Raw genomic sequence first — 19,194 nt, forward strand, 5'->3', positions numbered from 1 at the left:
GAAGCAGAAAAGCAGGCTTTGCTACAAAGTACATTCCACATAGAAGGCCCAGCACCAAACTCCTCGGAGTGACAGCACCCAGAACAGAATTTCACCTGAAGCTCTCTCACTACAGTCATCTCACGGAGTCCCCTTTAAATAAATCACTTCATGCGGTACCATTTACTGTACAATGAACTATTGTGCGTCCCATCTTCCGAAAGACTGGGCAAATTTCACTATGTCACAGCAAGCATCCAGGATGAATGCTCTGAGATGGACTGCTCAGTCCATGCGGCAAGCTGCTGCACTCAGTTTATCAAGAAGCAGTAGTTGCCACTTTGGTTTCTTTTAAGGTGGCTGCCATTTCATGACCACGACATACAAAAGCAAGCTTCAAAATGAACAACAAAAGGAGACAAAAAAATTAAGTCAAATTCTCTGCCTGAGACAAGGGAATGAAAACATTAACTTTACCCAGAAGAGGAAGCAAGAGAAGCCAATGTGCAACATGCCAAAGGCATATGCAAGAAAAGTAGAAGAAATTATTTTATGAATAATATTTATCAAGTAGGTAGGGTAAAACATGCATAGGAGATGAAGCTGGAATTGCACATAGATATTATAATTAGCACAGGCATTGGAAACATACTTGGAAAGCTGCTGTGCAGACAACTTGGCTATGGGAATATAATTTAAGATGGTGAGGCCATAGCACATTTCCCAATTTACACCTGTGACACAGACCATGTGGCCTGATGAAGTGTACAGACAGAATAAGCATTCTTCTCACATCTCAAAGATTTGAGACTGCTGGATGCAACAGGAAGAATCTGTGCCACAAAAGCAATCTCCATGTCATATCGCTCAACAAGTTATGCCCAACAGCTGAAGCAGCAGCCAACAAGTACAGAAGGCCTTGAACTGTTTTTAAAATATGGATATGCCACCAACCTTTCCACTTTCAATGTCCAATGTGGTTTACAAATAATAAAAGTCAAATGAATAGAAACTCAATACATGAGTAAAGAGTAAGAGATGCCACAACAGGAGAGCAATAAAACCACCAACCATTAAAGGCTTCAGGGGGAAAAGCAGACTTCACAACACTTACAATTTATTTAAGTATCTATCATTGCTGTATCCTGCCCACTCTCATGTCAGGAGAACAGGGCAGCTAATCATAACCTAAGAAATATGCTAATAATTTTTTTTGGGGGGGCTGTGTTATTAAAAGCACAAAATCACAATAAATCAGCAGTCACAAATCACTCTAGTGCTGCACCATTAAAACACAGATTCATTTATAATCCAAAACCCTGGACACGATAACCGAGTCAGCACCAAGCAACTGTTTCTGGAAGAGGTGTTCTATAAGCATGGGCATCTTACTCCTCAATACTAGAGAGATTATTTCATAATTAAATGGAGGCCGGGCCTGGCAACCAAGAGGTCTTCTGTATCTTAAAGATGTGCAGGGGGGAAGGGAGAATTCCACCTTGTGGTTTTTCCCATTACAGTGTTGCAAGAACACTTGCACTTGGCTGACTTTCTCTTCTCCTAAAGATACAGGGTCAGTCTCAGGCCCTGAACCTGGCAACCCTAACTGCTACCCATTTTATTCACCACCAGCAAGAACATGTCTTTGTCCAAGGACTTGTGTTCATAAAATATTGATCAATGAACATGGGCACAAATAGAGCCTGAAGAGGAAGAATTGAGGAGCATGCAAGAGTCAGAGGAAGATGAAAGGAAGTGAGGCCGAAAGAAGCTGTAGAAGAAGACAGCAGGTGTTTGCATCCAGCCTATTATAGTGATTTTCCTTATCATCTAAGTGCAATATACAGAAATCACCAGAAACATATTAAATTCTCTGAACTTATAAAATAATGCATTATTGAAGTCACAGCAGGGAAGTCAACTCTGTTTAGAGAAGGTTTAAAAAAAAAAAAAGACCGGCTCTAGAACGAGCATCTTTTTTCATTACATGGTTATTATGGCTGAAAAGAGAGGAACATTTTAATTTACCAAGATGATGCACAGTCACAAAAGGAACAAGGAAAGGATGCTTTCATTCATTGTTTCCTTTCAAAACACAAAGGAGAATCAATGCTTCCAGATTAGATTTCTCATTTTAAATGTACCAGCATAAAAAGAAAAAGATGAACCATAGAACCCCTTGTATAGAAAATCTCAATAGAGGCCATACATTCCACTACTACCCAGACAACAACACCCCCCACCTAAGGGTCTTATGTGGTTCCAATTCAAAGAAGTTGTAAACTTGTATTGAATTTCATTGTTCCAAACTTGGTACTATGCATGCAGCACATTGTTAAAATATAACCCTCTCTGCACCCAAAACTAATCACCAATTAAAATGTTTTTCACCACTTGCATGAGATGCCCAGTGCTACAGTACTTAGTGACCTAATGTGTGTACTGTGTATTAAAACTTTATTTATAGCCATCTTGCATCTAAAACCAGCAGAGTGAATTGTTATACTTTCCATCCTCTACTATCCCTTGCTCCTGAATAGACACTGAAAGGACTCCTATCTTTCTCTAGCTGCCTCTAGACTCTCAATTTGACCTCTTCTATCACAAAAATTTTAGGTAGAGAAATGTGTTTGGCTTAGTCTGGTCTGTGACACATGGACATGAACTTTTTCCAAGAGAAGGAAATTATATAGCTGAGGGGCATCTACCGTAAACACCTTTTTATACTGGCAGAGGTCCCACTTGCAAGTGGTTGTCCTCATAATTACCAAGCACATCAAGTCACTGGACAAGACAGACTGACAGCATCCAAACAAATACGGCAAGAAAATCTCCAACACACACAACTCTAACACTATAATGTAAAAAGGTGAGGTTCCAAAGCCCAACTAAATATGTGTGAGTTTTGTCCGCAAAGCAGGTAGCAAGTTCATCACAGCAAGCTGACAATGTTTCAGCCTCCAAGTGGAGACAATGCAGATTCACCTGCCTGTTCACCTCCACAAGAACTCTGTGGCATGGCACTTTGCAGACACAATAGCAGCTGAGCAGGAAGATTTCTTCAGAATATCTCTGCTGTTGTATAATCTTCAGGAATGTACTACATTTAAGGTTGCGTAGATGCTGGAAGAGCCCAGGAATCCTGAAGTACTGGGCACAGAAATTCAGCTTCCTGTGATTCTCAACTTTAAAGTAAAGGTAAAGGTGTCCCCGCACTTATAGTGCAAGTCGTTTCCGACTCTTAGGGTGATGTCTTGCAACGTTTACTAGGCAGACCATATATATGGGGTGGGATTGCCAGTTCCTTCCCTGGCCTTTCTTTACCCCCCAGCATATGCCAGGTACTCATTTTACTGACCACGGATGGATGGAAGGCTGAGTGGACCTCGACTTTACCGGAGATTCGACTTCCTCCTTCCGTTGGAATCGAACTCCGGCCGTGAACAGAACTTTGGCTGCGTTGCTGCCGCTTACCACTCTGCGCCACGGAGTGTGGTGGGTTTTTTTATAATTGCAAATATCCAACTGAAAACTGAAACAATGCGTACTGAAATCTCAGAAGCCAAAGCTGAGCACCTGGATAAGATTTCCAGGAGTCAGGAGAAGGGCAAATTGGGCACATGTCAGTGATATGAATGATTTATTCAGGTTGCAGAACTTATTTTCTCATGGTGCTGAATCTGAATTTTCTCAACACAAATTTGTTTAAAACATGAAGTGCACACTGGCCCCACTGTACTTCAATTAGCTGATGTTGGCTTGAGACATCTCCCTTCCACTTTCATTTGCTTGAGGCCTTGTGTGAACCAGGGACTTTGTACTGAAGCAATGAGAGACGATACCTGGGGACAGCCATCAACACAGTGGCTACAGTCAAGCTGCTATTCCACAGGTCACGAGCCATTGAGAGAACTGACCAAGTCTAGTGGGCATAACTCCTAGACTCCAGGCCTAGAAAATGCTGAAATCCTATTGGCTCAATGAATGTCCATGGGAAGATCATTCAAAGCAAACAGGAAGATGTTTATCAAAAGTAACAAGGAGCAAATTTGGGGAAAGCAAAGTGATGAGGAAGCCAGTATAGCGTAGGGTAGTGCAGTGATTAGAGCACTGGACTACAACCATTGTGACCTGGGTTCAAATCTGTCCTCAGTCATGAAGATCACTACTTTAACTTGGACCACGCTGTCTCAGCCTATCCTACTTCACAAGGTTGCTGGGAAGGTAAAATAAGATGGGGAGGGAGTCCCATGTATGCCACCCTGAACTACTTGAAGGGCATAATACAAATGCAACAAATATATAAAATAATGAAGACTTCTCACTGAGACCCCGGAGAGCTGCTGCCAGTCAGAGTTGAGAGTAACGGGCTAAACAGAAAAATACCTGATGTGAGGCTGTGATGTTCCTGTAGATTAGGCATCTGTAAATATGGTAAGTGCGGGTCTATTAGGTGATGTGTGGTAATTGACTGAGGGAGAAAGGGGGAGTACATGGGTGAGAAGCTGAAGTATGCTGGATGACGATTGGCTGAGTGGCTGGCTGGCTGAAGGTATAAATGGAGGTTTGTGAGTGATGGAGGTAGAGTCGGTTAAGGGGGAGAAGTTGTTGAGTTGGTTGGAGTGAGGTCGTTTGGTGTGGGTTGGTTGACAGAGTTCTGAGGGAAGTTTGGATTGTATTTGGCTGATATTTAAAGAGTATATATATGAACAGAAACATAAAGACTGACCATATATGAAACCATACGCTTGTGAAACATTCCTAAAGTAATCTTGTTATTTCCTGTTGTTAGTAAATAAATACTTATTTGGTTTACCAAAGGCCTGATCCTTGGCTGGGGGAATATATAGACCAGAAGGGAGGGCAAGGTAATTACCAAGGCTGAACAGAAACTGTATCTAATGGTGGCAGCGGTGAAGGGAGATATTGTAACAAGTCAAGTATGCAGAGCAACCCAGGATAGTAGGCTTTATATATAAAGATACAAGGGGGTTGGGAACAGCATAGGCACACAGTCACAAAGTAACAAGCTATAGAGAGGCTTCGGCAATTTCTCTGGGAGTATTGGTTACAGGGAGTGACTGGTGCTGCTGCCTAGCAGTGGGATCTAGTGAGATCTGTGCTAGAGAGGAGTGAGAAACCATATAAAGGACGGTCCTGACTGGTGGTGTCCCTGGTGGTGCCCAGTGAAAGGCAGTAGCCACAAGCAGGTGGGAACCTGACAGGGAGAACCAGGGAAGGACGTCACAGAGGCTGCTTCCTATATTCCTATTAAAACACTGGCAGTACAATACTATCCATGTTTATTCAGAAGTAAGTTCCACTGTACTCAATGTGGTTTACTCCTTAAGACTTTAGGACTGAACTCTTCATCTCTACTAGAGATGTATTTCACCCCACGTTACCCAAAGGACTGCTTATATTTTCTAATCCATGGTTATTCGCAATACACAAAGCTACATCTTTACAGTCCTGCTGACAGTGACTGTGGCTCTTACATAGGCAATGTGTAACTTTCAGTACAGCTGATGATCTCCCTATGTTTCCTGATTGTTTCTATTCACAAATTAATGAGCCAGCTAATTGTCCATCAAGTAGCCATCCACCCACAGGGTTATTGTCTAAAAGGCATGGCTGGGTTTCCCCCCCTCTCCCAACACACACACACACACTGAAATTGTGAGGCTTATTGAGAATTTTGTGCACCATTATCATCACCATCATTCTGAAATGAGGAGGCCTGGTGAGCCAAACAGAATGGAACTATTTTTAAGTATTTTGTGATAGTGATACTGAACACACTAATCTACCTTGCTGGTTTGTTGTGTGATGCTAAGAAGGGGATATGTGGAAAGTTCAGCCATTTTGTTGTGTTATTATTTTCCTAAATGCATTGTTCAGCATGCTGTGTTTTGTCCTGACTCTTAAGACTATGAATAATTTCCCCATGTATCAGACTGTATCAGACTGTGAGTGACACACTCACTAGCCCTCAAACATCCAGCCACACATAATTAACAACCATGCTGTGAGGCAGTATGATATACTTCAAGTGTTTAACCATCACAAAATCACATGTATAATGACTAAGAAATGCAAATGATGAAACAATATATAAATGTTTAAAATAAAAATAAATAAATGTTGAACAGGTGCACGTATCTTGATGTATGCTGCATTATATCTATGAGACAGTTTCAAGCCCAAGCATGAGAATTAATTTTTAAAAGGCGAATTTAAATAGCCTCATATCCAAACACAGTGTTTTAGGGTAATACCAAAAAGTTGTCTTTCATTGTTTTAGAAGTTTCCAAGGCTGCAATCCTAAATTTACTTACTAGGGATTATGTCCCCTGAATTCATTAAAACAAAATACTTGTCATCTCTGAAGTCAGGAGAACCTCTCTCTTCCAATACAGTAAAGATAACGTATGAAAAGCAATCGCTTGGAAACTGGAACCAGTGCTAAAAATGAAAGCAGAAGTATAACGGTCTACCATCCCCATGTTTTATCCTTCTGTGTCCAAATATCAACTGTGAAGTAGCTGAAGTGGCTGATGGACCTTGAACAACTTCTCAGCATGAGAAAAATCAGCAACGCAGCTCAGGAGAAGGTGGACACTGGTAGTCAGACAAACAGATATCACACTTAACAGATTCTTTAAGATCTGTGCTCAAACCAGATTTTATAGATACATCCTAAAAATGTATTCCAGAGTCTAAGACTGCAATAAATGCTATTTCAAATGTCTATGTTGTACTCTACGAGGAAGTCAATAAACCAAAATTAAGAAACATCATTACTAGTTTTCACATACAGTAGAAATCATTAAACTGAGCATTTTACATAATGCTTTTCATCTTCAAAGCACGTCACAAAAATTAAAATGTACCAGAGGTTTTTTTTTAAAAAAAATTAAAAGACAGACTGCCATCTTGACAGAAGAGAATGCAAGGAAGGATGTTCAACGAAATAACCTTAGAGGAAAGATAACCTTTTAAACCTCTGCACATCAAAAGCTTAGGACCATTTTATGCCACCAAAAACAAAAGACCACAAGCACACGCATATTTCATATGCACCAACAGTACTCTTACTATGCAATAGCCACACTATCATCATGTATACATGTCACATACAAGCTGCAGAAAGCCAAGACTGGCTCTGGGTCATCATGTTGTATATACGATGCACACATGTACCCAAAAGAAGACTAGTTCTTACATATCTTGGGGAAAACCTGCAGGTATATGGGATATACCTGTATATTCCACTAGTTTCTGGAATGTGTGAAGTACACTTATTCTCACTTTAGAAGTGCCTGAAATTATGCAGTATGTTTATTTTGGCATTGTTCATACCAGGTGACATGACAAAGAATAATTCAGCTTTTTATGAGGAAATGCAAAGGCAGCTTAAAACATGCCTGTGCATTTCCTCACTTACACTTGCTTAGATAAATGGCACTGGTGATACTTCATTCTCGATCTAACATATGCAATTGCTATAGGGTGTGTACTGATATAGGAAGTGCAGTTTCATGAAGATATATCCTCCCTCTCCCCATAAAATGTTCACATCCTGTCTTCTTTTGGCAAGCTGTACAGAAGGGCCTTGAAACAGGGAGAAACATTTGCCTGCCCAGAGTGAGGAAAGGTGTTCTGACCCAGGACTGGGGGGGGGGGCGGGTTCAAGGACGGGGACTCTGACTTGGAGGACTGGGGAGAGGACTTGAGGGAAGGCTCGCAGCACACCCAGTCACCTGCCCCCTCCCACGGAAGCGCAGCCTGGGCTGTCAGAGGCTGCTCCTTTGAACACTCCCCCCTCGCCCACGTCTGAAGCGCCACCTTGCCAACTTGCTGATCCCCAGCCGGGCATCCAGCCACTTCCCACACCTGAACAGACTGTTAGCCCCCCTCATGCAGAGGGGGAAGCTGAGGTCCAGCCCCCTTCACCCCACTCCCAGAGGCCTTGGAGGCACGAAGAGCAATGGTCAGGGTTAAGGAGGAGCCAGCATCTTTGTACGAAACAGAAACTTATTTAAGGGGGCACTGAAGGGGGGGAGTTGCTGCGTCAACATCTGTGGCTGCAAAGACATGCTTAGACAGTATTAGAGAGGGAATTAGTTCCTAGAAAGCATAGTTAGGTGAATGAGTTGGAAAGCATTTGGCATAACTGTAACTCTAATAAAAAGAGAAAACTTTATAGAACCATGTACGTGTGCATCTCTCAGCTTTGGGCAGGACAATAGGAAACACTCTGAATTTGTTTTACGGACATTACATGATTCCCAGAAAAATGTGCACAGGACAGTACCCAGTACCAGACAAATGTGCACAGGGAAAATAGGGGTTTGCTTTACCTCTTCTAATCTGTATCTGACTTCTTTTATGAATCTAAAATAAAGCAAATAAACTAGGCACTCTGATATGCCCTCCCTCTTTTATTAATATGCAATAAATTGCTTGGTACTCCAGGAGTGTTGCTGCCCCTGAAAGAGAGCCCAAGAGTTGAGGTGGTGGTGTTTTTATGGGCGACGGAGTGGAGGCAAAGAATTCTGTCAGCGGTACTTACGGAACTTTCTGTCTCCAACTTACAATAAATGAAATCAGTCCAAGTGTGCATGTAGACCTGTAGAGTTCCCCACCAGCGCTATCACCACAGCAGACATACCAAAGTCCCCAGATAGGAATTTAGCCTAGCTGCACCCCCTTACCTCACAAGCTTTGGATATTGCTAGAAAAACTTGATGACAAGTGTATGAGTGACGCTGAAAGGATTAATCAGGGCCCAGTGCTTCATGAGCAGCTTGAGCTTTGATAGTAGTTGCTGCCAAATGTCAATTCTTCGAGACCCAGGTCCACACTGGCAATGCATTCTTCTGCAGCATCTGCTGCTCCCTGCATGGCTCCAAGTCATGCTAATACTGCAACACAGGCTCACTGACTCAGCCATGATGCTGATCTCTGAGTATGCCCCCTGCTGCTTCTGCCAGCCCCAGGGTCACCTAACACACACCTCCCTGCTTCCTTCTGCATGCTGCAGCCATGAGCATCCGCAGGGGAGGCAAGGGCACAAGGGGAGATAGTTGCCCCCTGGATGAACCATAACGCCCATATTCCCAGCTATCATTTTTAAAAGTTTCTAGCATTTGTAGGACCTGAGATACAAGACAAAACATAGACAATATTGTCATTTTTTGTGAGAAATTAACTTGCCTCCCCATTTCACTGTTTTACTGTGCCACACGCAGCCATGTGTCCTGGTGTAATTGCTCCACTTGTACCATTACAATCCAACCTTGTGTGTCCCAGTTGAATAGGCCAGACAAGTCTCACAGGCCCATCCTTGACTTAAACATTTACTATTTCTTCAAAACATCATGCTACTATGAATAGCAAACCTTGTTTGGACCAAAAATCAAGATCAAGGTAATAGGAATAGCTTGAGGTGGAGCAAGATATTTATTTTCTGATATCCCTCCTTTCCTCTGTCATGGAACCCAAAGTGCCATACATGTCATTCCCAATAGTCTCTATGAAGGCACGGATCAGACCCAGATCTGTTTAGCTTCATCTAGGTGGTGGCCTCATGAGCCTCCAGATCACACTCTGGAAAAGTTGCTGCCAGAGACCAGCTATGGGTGATTGACTTAGCTAAACATGGAAGATTTTTTTGATGCCAGAATGGTCTAATTATTCAGAACAATCAGAAAGGAGATAATTAAAATCAGACAGGGGAGGCTGGAATCCACAAAGACACAGCCTCTGAAAGACTCTTCCTAACAGCTCTATTCTTCCATTCTACCACCCCATTGTCTTCTCCCCAGGGAGACATTAATTTCAGACTTGTTGCCGTTTGCTTAGAAGTTGCCATTTCCAGGTATGTTCACCATTACAACCAACTCACCCTATGAATGATGACCACACCTGAGAGAGGTTAGAGATGAAAATCTTAGATGAGAAAGCAGCACGTCTTCATGGAAAAGAATTCAAACAGAACAAACATAGATTTGGCAACAGCTTCCAGAAGGGTAACCATAAGGCCCTTCCACACAACATTTTATTGTGGACTCAGTGCTGCTCATCCATACAGATCTTTCACAGCACCCACACAATGTTATCTTCATCAAAATGCATCACCACCATTAATCCAGACTGACTATTTCCACAGGGTCTTTTACTTATCAGATTTACAAAAATTGTAAATCTGGATTAAAGAAGTGGGGATATGGGATAGCGTTTTCATGAGGGCAATGTCATGTGAGCACTGCAAAAAATGTTCATGCATGAATAGTACTGAGTTCACAATAAACTGCTACATGGAAGCACTCATGACAGTTTGTTGTAGCAAAACCAAAAAAGTGTTGGACTCTTGTCCACAAAATCTTATGCTTAGTCTAAGGTGCCACAGGAGTCTTTGACATTTAATCTCTAAAGCACTGACTGCCAAGAAATACCTTTTCGATACAGTAGGGCCCTGTTCATACGGCAGGTTCTGTTCCGGACCACTGCCGTAAAGCGAAATCCACCGTAACGCAGAATGCATTGACTAACATTGTCTAAAATGGTGCCCAACACCTGAAAAACACCGTAAAAGTGGAACAAGTGTGGTAGGAGCGGGGCCTTTCTGCAATTGACAACAGCCTTATTGGTAGCCCTACTGTATAGTTAGATTCAGGGCTGCCAACAGATGGGTAGAAAGGGTCCCTTTCTACCAGGCCCAGAGCCAGCAAGGGGCCCAGATTCTTAGCTTTCATTTTTTTTAAAAAAGTAAGTTTCTAAATGCTCTGGAAAAAAGGTTATACACCAAAATGTGAGTCCCCCTCCCTCAATTTCTGTAATATGAGGTAGCTGGCTGCTCCAATCCACACCCTTCCAGGTTTTAGCCAATTAGTGAAGTCAGAGCTATAACTGACAAGGGATTTGTTGAACCCCTGGCAACATCTGGAACCTCTTGCAAGTGCTGAAAAGAGCTGCCTTTTCCTGCTTGTCTCTGCATAATGATTAATAGTGTGCATCTGCAAATCAAATTAGTTGAGTAAGCTTATAGCTTTCAGCAGCAGCTGTGCTCTCAGTGCACATCCAGCATGAGGTCCACAAGATCAAAGAAGGACACACAGGACAGCAGGATCTTGGTAGACATGCACAGTAAACAATTTTAGTGATAATGGTGTAAATGCAGCTTTTTATTTGCAAAACCTCCAACATATTAAACATTTTATCTGTCAAATAATTTTGAACAGAAATTTAAAAAGTGTACATGCAGTTTATGATGCCATTAAAATGTTTTATAGTTTTCTAAATAAAAGGAGTCATACAAATTTATGTATGATTCTTTATATTTTCATGGACTGCTGAACAGGGCAGTTCATAGCCTGGTCTGAAAACTTTCCCAACATGTGGCTTTAATGCTATACTCATTTTGGGCGAGTAAAACTGAAATCCTAATCCCATATACCTGGGAGTAAATCCCACTGAATTCAATAGGATTTACTTTTGAAAAGACATGGTTAGGATTGTGCTGTAAATCAACTGGACTTTTGAGCAGAGATAGCATGGAATTGTGTTAATCCTTTTCTCTCTCTCCCCTCTCAATCCTATGTTTAAGGCAATTAGGCAGGGCTTACTTAGGTGTCACTGCTATTATTTGGCAGGAAACTAATACTGATTTTTTAAGAAAATGTTCTGCAATGACCATCTAGTTTTGACAATAAACTATTATATGTGGTGTATTTATTTTTGCATCTTCAGTGTATGTTTATGGAGTCTTTCCAACAACCTTGTGAGGTAGGTTAGGCTGAGAGTTGGTTCAGTCGAGCTGCACATGCCATGTGTACTTGTGTGTTTGTTATTTATCAGGGTTAGCAAGATTTTTTGTTGTTGGTATTTTGTTGTAAAAAATATCAGGACTACGGAATATTGCAGTTAAAGCAATTGGGGGAGGGGGTTGCATTTGTACAAGTTCTCACACACACACTCTCCATGGTTTGTGAATCTGAGATGATATATTTGCACCTCACTTTTCCTTGTGAGTCCTCCCTCCTCATTGTACCTTTGCAACAACCCTGTGAGATAGGTTAGGTTGGTGGCTGGTTCAGTCAAGTTGCACATGTTTGTTTAGCTGCTCCTATCTTTTTAACGTTATTTTAATGTTTGAATGTTATTTAATAATTATATGAAAATAATGCCTTGTGAGGGCAGAAACTCTGAAAGACGGGTTAAAATTTCAATAAATACATCTTAAATCGATTGTGAATTCAGAATAACAGTTCATATTGGTAATATATGTACATAAGCAGTAGTTCTTGCCAACAGATTGCCAGGAGGTGAAGGGTGGGACTGTAGGGGGGCCAATCTACACAGAGTGTACTAGGCCCAAGAAGTCCTATTGGCATCCCTGGTTAGTACGAAAAACCCATAGTACCAAAAACGTGAGCAACTGCCAGATCTGAATGGTCAGGTTTTAGGACTAACTTCTGTTGGTGAACAGAGACTCAAAAATGTTGAGGACCTCTTCTTCAGGAAGAACATTTCTGGGTGTTCAAAATTCATTTTAAAAAAGCTAGAACAAAACAAGAAAAAGAGGGGGGGAAACTAGAACATTTTCACTGCCCACATTTCCTATGGGAAATGATTGCAGACTTCTCATGTCGTTTCCCTAACTAACAGCTAGTCCAATCCTACAGGTTTTGATCACAGCCTAACATCTTACAGGCAAAAACAAAAGGCCAACACAGATCTTTGTAGTTAGGTGATGAATCCCAACCTGTCCATCAATAACCATCAGCCTTTAAACATCAAGAAAGAAGACTCAGTCTCTCATTGAAGTCAGTTTGTACCAAGCTACAGGTTACAAAAAACAAACAGGAATATTCTTGTAACAAGACTATCTCTGTTTAAGTTATGCAGGCTTTGTAGCTATACACATACCTTAGGACAGAACTAACTATACCGTAGGACAGAATACATAAAAACATTTCACTTCCACAAGAGACACACAAAACACATGCTCAGGACAACTCACAGAAGAAATGTTCTATACACCCAACACAATTTGTCAAGAGGATGACTTTAGCTAAGTGAAATGTTCTAACAATTATTATTCTGTGCCAGAAAAAGACACAAATATTTTCTTGCACACTCACAAAGTATATCTGTAAATTTCACCTTATTCCATGCTGCAGCTTATTTAGAGAACACTCTTTAGAATTCCAGAAAAGTTCAACAGCTTGCGGACGGTATCTGGCTTTTTAATATTCAGTGCTATTCCTAGCTCTCTTTCACACATGCTCCAACATCTGAAAGGATTATTATCCTTCTGTATAATGCAACCCCAAATCCAATCTATCTTATGAGAAAACAGAGGACAGGAGAGCAGCCAGGCTCATGACTATTAGTTTTAGCCCTCTCTCACTAGCATATTCCTCCTTGTGCATTTCCAAAGTAAATCTAATAGAGGAAGAGTATTTGCTAATGGGTTATATCAATAGAGATATTCAGCCAAAGCATCCATTCTGGACAGGATGTGTGAAGGCACAAATGCAAGGGGGGGGGATCCAGTCTCAATATTGTGGATTTCCCCTCCCAAAAGCAGCCAACTATCCACCAATGATCCTGAAGTTCACTGCAGATTTCACCTTTCCTCTAAGGCTAAGCCCTACTGACCACAGGATTTGAAATCCATCACATACAACCAAAATAAGAAGTCATTCCAAAACCTGGCACATTAAAACTTCAGATGTATCTGTTTATGTTATTACAGATCTGTAGTTCACAAGGTCTATCCCACAGTCAGCTGTGAGCCTTTAAAAAAAAAAAAACACAGCTTGAGAGACTGCAGCCGAATGCTTTGCAAGCTACCTTTAGATACTTCATGTGCATTTATACCACAATCTAGCATTCTGCTCCGCTTAGTTTTAGTTAAGATATTTCCCTCTGCTGCAAGTGTGTTTACAGATACCAATTTTTTTTAAGTGCAAGACCTCTTGGCATTAAGGGCTCAATACTCTGGCTCATTATAGCAGCTTATTGTGACAGTATCTAGGTTTTCAACATGGGCGGGGGAGGTGAGGCAGTAACAACATTAGTCCATCTAAGCATATTGCTGGCTGAAGTGAGAGATTGAAGAATACAAATAGCAACATACTCAGCACTATTTTTATGTTAACATATTGCCATTTCCAGCAGAGAATCTGCAGACACTTCTCAAAATGGCAAGGAAAGGATAAGCAGCTTTCAGTTAATTTATCAAAGTTCCTGTACTACTAAGGTGCAAAGCTGACAATAAATACTAATTTATATGGTATTTTAAGAACAAAACTGATCTAGCACTCTCATTCAGATGTATAAATTCCCTTTCCTGTGGGAGTCGTTAACAGATAGGGAATGACGTTTCAAGAAGGTGTAGAGCACACAAGCATATCATAAACTTATTCTGAATTAGTTCTCACCCTCAGGTTCATACAGTCACTTAGGCTGCAATCCAATACATATCTGCTCAGAAGGAAGCTCCACTGGGTTCAATGGGATACAATTACCTGGGAGTAAGTCCTATTGAATCCAATGAGCCTTACTTCAGAGTAAGTATGTATGGGATTGCAGCCTAAGGCACTAAAAGAATGATTTATTAAAAAAAAAATCTTACCAACTAATAATGAAAAGTAAGTAATTTTACAGGGAAAATCCCAATTTAGTGACTTGCCTAAGAACCTATCCCAGAATTAACTTCCCTACTATAGTTACTTAGGTCCAATTCAAAGGCCCTTTCAACTGTCTCTCTGACTCAGTTTGAGAAAGAAAATAAATCTGTGAAAGATGTCATTACACAGAAAGCACTGATCAATTGACAGTTTCCAGATGATGTTGTAGGGCTCTGGGTTTAGAATTAATGCCCTTGTCAAATTCCTTCCCACTCTAACTTCAAGTAGTAATTTAAGGGGGAAACCCAATGACCACTCCCCAGGCCAAAACATATGCATTGGCACATTTGCCTGCACAACTGGCATAACATCATGATTTGTAATCTAGCTCTGACATACTGGATAGTATGTCCCATTCTAAGTATTTACTAGCTAATGCAATGTCTAATACCCATATTTTAACACTTGGTAGTAATTTCCACTAATTTCAATTGAACTTAAGTGAACATGCTTAGGACCAGACTAAGAGACAATATTTCCTTAGCCGCTCTATCCAAAAACCAAACAATGATTGCCCATACAAAAGTTTGATTTAGCACATTTTGGCTATATCATAGTTACGTCAAATTTACATAGCACTTTTTAGCATGTCAAATGCATTATTTTACACCTTGCATTATACACCCCTCTACCAAGTTTACACAGATCTCATATTAGCCAAATTCTACACATGGCAAAATGCAAGATGTGCATGTAAGTGTGGTGTCAACTACACAAAATTTTGCTGCAGTCTAATTAATCCATTTTCACATATGCCTCTAACATCAGTCAACCAAGGAGAAAGCCTTTAGTTGCAAACTGGCAATAACACACCTGCCCAACAGATTCTTCCTTTTTTAATAAAGATGGGTGGGGAGGGAACCCCCCTTCCCTCAATCTGAGGTCATGTTTTAGAAGAGAATTATATCAGATGAGCCCTGGAATGCCTAACATGAACTAGGAACCTCTCCAACAGCAGTTATATAAAGCACTGCCAAACTTCATGATATCTCCACAGAGTCACGTAAGTTGTTTATTTGTTCCCAAGGGAGATCAGCTTAATGAACTAAATGACACAATTCACAGATATTAATAACAGCAGAACTTTGTCTGAGACACACACCTAGGCAGTGCAAGGAAAGATTCCACTCCAATTAAACAGTCATCTAACTAAACACAATCTGTTCCTTGAAAGAGTCCCATTTAACCAGACTGTCTATTAAATGGATACTGACTTTAATAAATTCAGAGAAGACTGAAAAAAAATGTTTACAGCCAATTCATCCTGTAGATGTAGTGGACATGGCTGATAATGTGACAACTCTTTATTGAACCTAATCACTTTAAGTCAAACCAGCCAGAAAGCGTGCTTCTTGAAATATTGAAGTGACCTTCATGCTCATTAACATTCTCTCTCCCCCTCCCTTTCCACCACCCCCGTGCAGATACATAGCAATTTATTAATGCAGCTAGTAAAGTGTTTCTGATGTATTGTCTATTATACAAGGCATACAACATAAAGATATTTAAGCCTGACAGAATAAGCAAGTTTTCAAGTTACACAGAGCTGCTTATTTAATCACATTTCATCATCAATATTTTCTGCCCAGGGTTAGCCTTGATGTTTTTGCTGCCCAAGATTCTCACACTCCCCTCCCCATCCCCAATCCTAATGACATATGCTAGTAAAAGGAAGCAAGTTCCACTGGACCAAGCGGTGCTTACTTTTGTATGCATGATGATTAGGATCAAAAAGACCACTGCCTCTGCTTCTCAATCTGCCTCTTTGCTCTCCTTCACCCCATCCTCAGAACCTGCTCCTCTACTTGGCACCTAAGTTCTGCTCCATCTTGTTGCTTGGTAAGGCTGCCTCTTTGATGGAGGAGAGTTCTGATCTAAATACATACTGAGACCACAGCAAAAAAAACCCCGTTGATCCATAAACTTTGATCATGTTCCTCTTCCCCATCCCACCCCAGATACTTTTCACAAGTTGCATACAACTCACAGTGATGCTGGAAGGATTGTCTACTTCCAAACATTCTGCCATTGCCTCTGGAGTCTACACAGTGTAAATTATTGAGGCTGGGGGGCTGTTTTTAAAGTCTCAATGAGAGGATGGTCTGTTTCATAGTCTCAACACCTAAAGGAAACTCTTCCTGAACAGCAAAAGTAAATAAAGTCTGCTACAGCCTGCTTCTTCACTTACAGAGCCTCCTGTCTCTTCAAGTAAATCCTTTCCACTTAAGGTGAATTGAAGTCCAGCAAATACAGGAGGCAACTGACATCTTCCTGAGTTTTGCCTATCTTGTTTGGAGGACAAACTGCTAATTATTTTCTTATGCAAACTGCAAAGATTATGTGAAGGAATCCGGTCTTAGAGGAACAACTGACATTCCAAATCATATCTACTCCCCTATTTCTCAACTAAAGCCAAGGGAGATTATTGGCTGTATCATCCTTTGGTAGCTGAAGGCTATTGCAATCCTACCAAGATTCACGGAAATCTGGGGGACTTACTTCAGAGTAAGCATGCACAGGAGTATCGGCTGCACATACTGAATGCAGCTCCTGGGAGAAGGCTCCAATTTCTATCCTAAAAAGAAGCCCAGTTCACATGTAAAAAGAATACAAATAGGGTAAACAGAAGCTACAAGTCTATCCACACCTACTTGGGAATAAACTCCACTGAATAAAATGGGACTTTCTTCCACGTCAATATGCGTTGGATCGAGTCGCATGTTTATTTAAAGGGGAGTAAGGAGGAAAAAAAGGAAGAACAGAGGGAGAGAAGTCCCCCCTTCCTTCTCACAGAGCAGTACCAATCTCAGCATCACCGCCCAAAAGCAGCATCTTACCTTTTCTGTTGCCGCTGCGGATAGGTGCTTTGCCAAAGGGGGTTCCCCAGTGAGGTTGGCTGCTTCCAAGCCGGGCAGCTGTTGTACCCCTCAAGATCAAACACAACCGAAGCAGATGCAAATCCCCTTCTTTCACCGCTCTAATTTGTTAGGGACGGTGGCGTAACTGGGGGCGGGGGGAGAGTGTGATGAAGAAGCTGCAAGAGAAAGGAAGGCTCCGATCCAGCACTGTCCAGCGCTTCTGGTGGATCTCTCTGGCGGTCCCAGAAGCTCAGCTAGTCCGATCTTCCTGAGATCAGCGGAGGAAGAGGAGGGAAGGAGAGGAGGGAGAAGAGGACCTCGCGGAATCAGTCAGGAGCCCCCTCCACGGTTGTCTTTTCAGGGCCTGCCTCTTCCGTCTTCCCCCATGCCGTCTTAGTGGGAGGCAACCCTCCGTGGCCCGCTGTGCGCCGAGCGTTGCGCACAGGCCCCCGCCCGCGGGACTTCGGAGGGGCCAGGGCAGGGGCACGTCCCCTTAGCTCCGCTGCGGCCTCCCCGGGGCCTGCAAGCACGCCGTGCAGGGAAAGCGCGGCCCGGGCACCGCTCCGACAGGCTGGTGGGGAAGCCCCCAAAGAAGGTGCAGGCAACGAAGAGGCGGCGGCAGCGGCGAGGGCGCAAAGGCACCCCAGTCTGGGTGGCCGCTGGGTGCCGCTCGGGTTCCCTTTCTTCGCCTCAGTCACTCACTCTCACGCGCTGTGGTCGCCGGCTAGGCTTCTTCTCTCAGCAGCGCCTCGCCGCCGCCGGCTCTCCAAGTGCCACCACTCCAGGAGCCGGCTTCTGCGCTCCCCAGAGCCAGGCTGCCCCCCTCCCGTAGGGAGAGAAGGAAGGGAAGGAGGGAGGACTCAGGGCGGCGCTAAGCGAGGCTGCTCCCCTGTGTGGCTGGCTAGCTTTTCTTCCTCTCTTGCTCTGAGGGGAAGCCGACCAAGGCGCCGCCACTCCTCCGAAGCTCCCTCTTCAGCTCCCCGTGCCAGCAGGCTGCGCGCCCTTCACGCCCGCCCCAGCCTGAGGAAGCAGCCGCTCACTCAGCGGCAGCTGCAGCCACCGAGGGTCTGTGTCATGTCTATCTGTGCAGCGGAGAGGATGGGCTGCGAAGAGCCGAGCCGAGGCGGGGCTAGCCCGCCGACACACACGCCGCCCAGTGACAGGCGGCGAGCGAGGGCCCAACCAGGAGCAGCCCCCTGCTGCAGAGCCCTCCCTCTCCCCCCCGCTCTCCCCTCGCCTGTCGCCTCAGGAAGGCGCCTCCATACGCTTCTGAATCGAGAGAGAGAGAAGCGCGCTCTTGGGTCTTCAGGACCTAAAGAGGCCGAGGGGGTATTCCCCCACCGTTGTTGCTAGAGCGCCTGAACGCAAAGAGCCCCAAGGCGAGCCTTTTCCGACGGACGGGGGCGCCTGCTGAGGAAAAAGTCCGGAGAAAGCCAAAGGACGAGCAGCAACTCGGACACGCTCTCTGGCTTCTCACGTGCCCGCCGCCTGCTTTTGGAGCCTCGCCCAACTAGAGAGAGTAGTAGAGGTTATTATCGTATAGCTGCATGATAACGGCCGCCGCAAGCTTTTAGCTCTCTCTCTGTCTCTAGGGAGCCACACGGGCTCGTTTCACCTCTAGGGAGATTAACAAAAATAGTCCCCGGGCTTTTTCG

General features: G+C 43.1%; 1 protein-coding gene across 6 annotated transcripts in view; it reads right to left on the bottom strand.

Annotated features, from left to right (window-relative positions):
- LARGE1 (LARGE xylosyl- and glucuronyltransferase 1) overlaps nt 1-18,751 on the bottom strand; it is a 583,138-nt gene extending 564,387 nt beyond the window's left edge. For 4 of the 6 annotated variants that reach the window (XM_061638974.1, XM_061638975.1, XM_061638980.1 and 1 more), the window contains exon 1: nt 17,519-18,750. The gene's annotated coding sequence lies outside the window, so the exon portion shown is untranslated. Of the gene's footprint in view, nt 1-17,518 lie in introns of all 6 variants that reach the window. The other 2 variants (XM_061638979.1, XM_061638976.1) reach the window with 2 other exon arrangements.
- Between the last annotated feature and the right edge of the window lie 443 nt (nt 18,752-19,194).

This window comes from Rhineura floridana, chromosome 8 (genome assembly GCF_030035675.1).
Source record: "Rhineura floridana isolate rRhiFlo1 chromosome 8, rRhiFlo1.hap2, whole genome shotgun sequence".
NCBI classification, from domain to species: Eukaryota; Metazoa; Chordata; class Lepidosauria; order Squamata; family Rhineuridae; genus Rhineura; species Rhineura floridana.